The 6,072-nt window shown below is 36.5% G+C and overlaps 1 long non-coding RNA gene across 1 annotated transcript; it reads left to right on the forward strand.

Moving 5' to 3' along the window:
• The first annotated feature begins 1,788 nt into the window (after positions 1-1,788).
• On the forward strand, positions 1,789-3,183 carry LOC147300767 (uncharacterized). Its single transcript, XR_015127498.1, has 3 exons — positions 1,789-1,844; positions 2,661-2,811; positions 3,150-3,183. It is a non-coding gene; the product is annotated as an uncharacterized LOC147300767 (long non-coding RNA).
• Positions 3,184-6,072: the final 2,889 nt, after the last annotated feature.

Raw genomic sequence — 6,072 nt, forward strand, 5'->3', positions numbered from 1 at the left:
GTGTCAGTCTCATCCACATTTTTACTAGGCCTATACACTCAGGCCATGGTCTCCCTGTTTCTTCCATGCATTTTCTCAGTCTCTGTTTTATTGCCGTTAGTTCTTTCCACTAGTCCGGCACTTTGCACCTCCAACAGTGCACAGTGATGTTTGATGCTAAATCCTAGTGCTTCAGAGACCTTACTGATTACTTCATTAACAAAATGTGTCCCATTGTCTGATCTTATCAGAGTGGGGATGCCATATGTTGGAATGAAATGGTTGCACAAACATTTTGCTACTGAGATGGCGTCTGCTTTTTTTACTGGATAGATTTCTGGCCATTTTGAGATCACGTCTATGATCACTAGAGCGTATTCTGAGCCTTGGCATTCATTTAGCTCAATAAAACCCATGTGGATCGTATGAAAAGGATGAGGTGGTGTGCATTATGCGCATTATGTGCATTATGTTTTTGGCAAATCATGCATGTTCCGACAAATTTCCGAAATTTTATCTACCACTCCTATCCCCCCTCCTCACTGTAAAATGTAATTCTAGATGTTTGTTATTTCAACATATTATTCTATATCAGTTTGACGATAGATGACTGAAGTTGTTGTTATAACATAGAATTACAAGTTAAAAACGTCCCAATTACACCAAAAAAAGCTAACTTGAAAACTCATGTCCAGCTAAATCAGCAACTTATGTGAACTTGACAATGTGGGTAAGTTGAGCACAGCAGGATTCAAAACTGCCTCACGTGACTGCTACCGAGGTGCATCATGGGGAATTGGCGGTTAACGACATGCTCACTTTACTTGGACGTTTTCTAATCGTCTTCTTTGGAATATGCTTTCAAGGTGAGTAACATTGGTTATAACTATAAGGAAAGAGAGCTACAAAAGTTGGAACATGTTTTGAATTTATGGCATGACGTGGGTTTTTCTCTTTTACCGAAATGTTTGCTTTAGCTAATGTAACTTTAGCCGACAAGGTCCAGCTTGTGTGTCATGACCAAACTTGACCTAATAAACTGACATATGGCCTTTTTTATGGGTTTAATGTGGCACTGACCAAATCACAAGTATTGTGCCGCTAGCTTTAAGGTTGTGCACTCAACCACTGTTGCGATATTAGCAAGCTAACTCAGCTAATTAATAAAGCTTATTTCATATTGTCTCTGTACTTGTAAATTTCTTTCAAGTTCACAGGCTGTTGTATTTTGGTGGAAGTTCATTTTGGCAATATTTCCAATAACTGACTGGGTTCAAAAAGAACTTTTTGGCAGGACTCCGATGCTTGTTGTCATCTGTTTACCCCTATGTAATCACTTAAGTTGTTATTAACTGCTGCATGCTAAGCTGCAAGAGTGCACTGAGGATTGAGACAAAATATGGTCTACAAACCAGCATTATATTAGTTTTTATCAGATAGTCCTCCAGTGTGTTTATTTTTTGCTTTAATTATATTGTGCAGTTATTTGTTACCCTGAAATGCTTTATGCTTAACAACAGCTCACTATTTTAACTTATTTTTGAACTCTTGTGATCAGTATGACTAGATTGTGTGAGTTTCCATACTAAAAGAGCTGTAGTGATAAAATAATTGGCATCAGAGACACTGATTTTTGGCATGGTATACTGCAGAAGGTTTTTTTTTTTTTGCATAATTTACCTTTTAATTAAACTGCATTCTCTGTATTGTAACAAAACTAACATTGTTTATATGTCAGAAAATTAGCAAACATGAATAAATGGCGAAAACAATATAATTATAACATATATTTTTATTTTACTTATTTTAGGTCTGTGAAGCCAAACTTGATGCTGGGGATTTATTTTTGTCAGTGGAGTCAAATGGTAAGTTACAATTTGTGCATTTTGTCATACTGGAAACACCACAGATTATATTGTAACTTAATAGCTCTGTAGAACAAATGATATAAAGATTGTAGTGTCAGGGTACTTCTTAAGAAGTAATATGGCACTATTGATGATCACATGCAGGTGGCATAAACTAAATATTCAGACGTGTTACCAACAAATGATTCATTAACAAAAGCAATGGAGCAGACTGTTTAGGTTCTTGTGGTTGTAATAACATCCATAACTGCAAGTTTGTCATTAATTTATTTTCACAGGTCTAGATGATCACATCTGACTTTGTCATTTAAATGAGGTGGACTTGCAAACTTTGCACTCTTTTGGGTAAATTGCTGTCCACTACATATACACAGAATGTGCACAGTATTTCAGATCTAAAAAGGGAGTATGTAATGGACTTGCTGGCTTTAATGTAAAAAGCCTGTTGTGTAACTTTAATGAGGCAGTTGGACTAAAACAGTATTGCTCATCAAGGTAAACATCTGAGGAATAAGGAAATTGTTACTTGTCCTTTTACTCAGTGTTCTTTTAATCGCACGTTTACTAAAGTTTTACATCACATAAGTCATTTTCACAATCATTCTACTTTAAAAGATTTCAAGACAGAGCTTATTGTTCTCTGAACTTCCTTGTTTGCTGAACGGCAGGTAAAGTGCATCTTTTTGTTTGTTTGCTTTTGTGTGTTTGTGTTTTCTCTAATGGGCCTCAGATGACTGTTTGCTTAAATTTGGGTCTCAAAGAATCTTTTTTTATTCTGCCTGTACTCTCCACCCCTCTTCTTCTATTGCTCAGGTTGAAGCAGAATTTGCCCGTCTTACATCTGTTGACCTGAAAGGGTTCCTTTTTGCTGTGCTTGACCATTATGGAGAGGTTCGTGGAGCTGTACAAAATCAAGAGCGGCATAGGAGGGCTAACTAGGCTCATAAAATGCTTCGGTGATGATGTAAGTGTTCAACTGCGAAATCTAATCCTTTGTTTAAGTTTTAGGTTATCCAGTTCAACTGATGAACTCATTGAAAGAAAGCTGATAAGTAAAGTCTGTCATCATATTTCACAACTGGACATTTAGTGTGGTAACTTTTACAGAATCTGTGTATATTGGTGGTAGGTTGGATATCATATTCTACTTGAATGTCCTGATAAGCCTGATTCAAAATCTCCAATGATAATCATATATTGATGGAATTATGTATCAAAAAGCTGTGAATTTGGAGCTGTCTACATGCTTCATAAACACTGTTTAAAAAGTGTTTTTGTTTTCTTTTTGACTTCTTTGACCAGAGCCCTACACAAAGGAAGAGGACAGAGGACCTCATTTTCTAAAGGAAGATCCCTCACACACTTTCAAGACTGTGAAGGTTAGCATTGTTTCTTTTAGTAAATTTAATAATGACAGCACCACAGTGGATTTTAAATTAAACAGTACATGTGTACTTTTTCCTCACCAAATGTATTATTACAAGATCTTTGACACTGGATTTGGTCTGGGTTTCAGAGAAACTAACTGGCAAGCTAGCATTGATATTATTAGTGTCTTGTGTTTATTCATGTCTTCACCAGGGTCTTTGACATTTCGCTGCTGTACTGTTCACTTCAGCTTTACGTTTGATTTCTCACATTGTATATTGTAATGGCAGAGATATTAGGATATTTAAGGGGCTGCAGTGGCTGCTACAGCTGTGGGGGGCAATACTTTGGTGAAATGTCCTGGACCCTGGAAAACAGACTGTGTAGACTGGGTAAGCAATTAAAGGTTACTGGCCGAGAGTCATTGGGCAGCTGGGTAAAGGTGGATGTTGATATTCAGTGCCAATTATGCAACCTGTTCAGCCATGTCTATATGCTCTTTTTTCATGCTGTTAATATAGGGGAAAAATAAACTTTAATCAATAAACTGATTAAAGAAGCATTGTCTATGGAGCCACAATCTGATCCTGTAGTGTAGCTGCAGTTTGCACATTTCATGTATTCTCAGCCAGATTTGGTTTAGAGCACAGCCAATATTTAGCATAAGTAGATTTAAATTCACACACTGGTGATGGCAAGCTACATTGTAGCCACAGCCACCCTGGGGCGCACTGACAGAGGCGAGGCTGCCGGACACTGGCACCACCGGGCCCTCTGACCACCACCAGTAGGCAACAGGTGAAGTGTCTTGCCCAAGGACACAACGACTGAAACTGTCGGAGCCGGGGCTCGAACCGGCAACCTTCCGATTATAAGACGAACTGTCAACTCTTGAGCCACGATTCAGTCATCCACCCATGTGTGTGAATGACTGAATGTGTAAAGCGCTTTGGAGTCCTTAGGGGACTAGTAAAGCGCTATACAAATACAGGCCATTTACCATTTAAATTGAAAATTTTGTTTGAATTCTGCAATTGAAGACATGCTCAGTTATTTATGAACATGGTCTTTGTTTAAAGCAAGAAATGGATTTGTAACATGGGGGTGCATATCTCATTCTGAAAAAACTTTAACAACTAATAAGTGTTACCCAAAGCCAATCACCATCATCCAAAGCATCAGTATGGCTCTTCTTTGGAAAGACATGAATTCTTAAGCACAAGGGATATTGTGTAATTGTAATTGTGTAATTTTTTTTCTTCTTTTTTTGTCTTTGAACCCTTTTATAGCCGACAGGTATTGAAGACACGTTTTCTAAGAGGATGAAAGTTGGCATTGCGATGGTGAAAGAAGAAGACATCATCGATGTGTTGGTTGTCCTTGAGGCGGCAGTAATCCTGTCTAATCTGAGGGATGTCTCAAGTGCCATTTCCATGCTGATGGGCCTTCTTTTTGCCCTCAACATAGACTATCCAAAGGAACTTAAGGACATCTTTGAAGTCATTCAGAACATCCTAATGAACATTGGTGGAAGGCAGTGCATCTCACTAGTGCATGGTCTAAGAAACAGACTCTTGCAGAAAGCCATGCAGAACTGTAATTGTATGCTCACAGCATACAATTGCCTTAGTGTTAAGGACAGTTTTTATTTTACTGTTTGTTTTTTTATTCTTGCAAGTTCTCATTCTCACTTTTGTATGTCACTAAATGACTACACTTTACATTCCAGATTAGACAATTACTCATTTGTTCATGGTTTAAGAAACTTATGTGAACAACAATATAATGGTGGACTCTGCAGATGCTTATCTCATGCAAGTCAGTAGTTTTTCCTTTGTTTTGCAATTGAGCAGACTCAAACTAATGTTTCTGAAATATTCATATTATCAAATGTTTCAGAAGCATGCACTCATTTTCAGAGATATTGGTTCTGTGGAATTTGTTGCAATTGTAAACGAAGACAAATACAAGAGTTTGATGTCTTACTTGTTATAAACTGATCTTTACTGTCACTTATCAAAGGTTTTGTACTATTTTAATATTTCAAGTTTTATGCTAACAGGTGTGACTGAGCACAATGAAGTTTAAAAATTTTGTAAATGTAAAGAATAACTTTTCTAAAATAGCAAGTGTCCCGTTGATACATTACATTAATGCAGACTTTATGTTGTTACTTCACAAGAATCACTACTGCTCCTAGAGTATTGGTCAGAATTTAATCTTCACCCAAACTGGGCTCAAGACCAAGTTCAAATTTATTGTTTCACAGGGAGCAACCTTTGAGTTTTGATGGATTGTGAGCCTGATGAGCTACGTCACTGATTTTTCTGTTTCTCAGATGACTAAGATGGCACAATAAATGGTGAATGTTGGGTGCTCATGAGTAATTGTCTTGTCATGTTCTTAAAACAAACTTTCTGTATGAAATGATCAGATAGACTTTAATGGAATCTGTGGGGTTTTATTTTTTTTTCTGTAAACAACAGAAAATTAATTTAAAGGAATGTAGATATTTAAACCTGAGATCTAAGATAAACCTAACAGGTAGTTTTGCTGAAATGGATGTTAGAAAGCTAAAAAAACAAAACAAAACTTAAGATGTTTAATACACATTTTTCTTTACATCCAGTCAATCAACTCTGATAATTAAAATGAAACTGATTTACAAGTTCACTCAGCTACCTTAAGGAGCTCAGTTAATTAATAAACTTAAATCAACTTAGCTAACAGATTATGTTAGTTAAGCTAAAATAGATTCCTAAGTTAAAAGAACTACTAAAGTATTTGAATTAACTAAAAAACCCAAGTCAACTGAACTAGGACAAGAGTTTAAACAATAGATTATTTTAATTTAGCT

The sequence above is a fragment of the Aulonocara sp. 'chitande type north' Nkhata Bay genome, unplaced genomic scaffold (assembly GCF_057382095.1).
Source record: "Aulonocara sp. 'chitande type north' Nkhata Bay isolate Kocher_YH1m ecotype deep benthic unplaced genomic scaffold, A_spYH_male_GT1.1 unmapped_scaffold_1, whole genome shotgun sequence".
Lineage (NCBI taxonomy): Eukaryota > Metazoa > Chordata > Actinopteri > Cichliformes > Cichlidae > Aulonocara > Aulonocara sp. 'chitande type north' Nkhata Bay.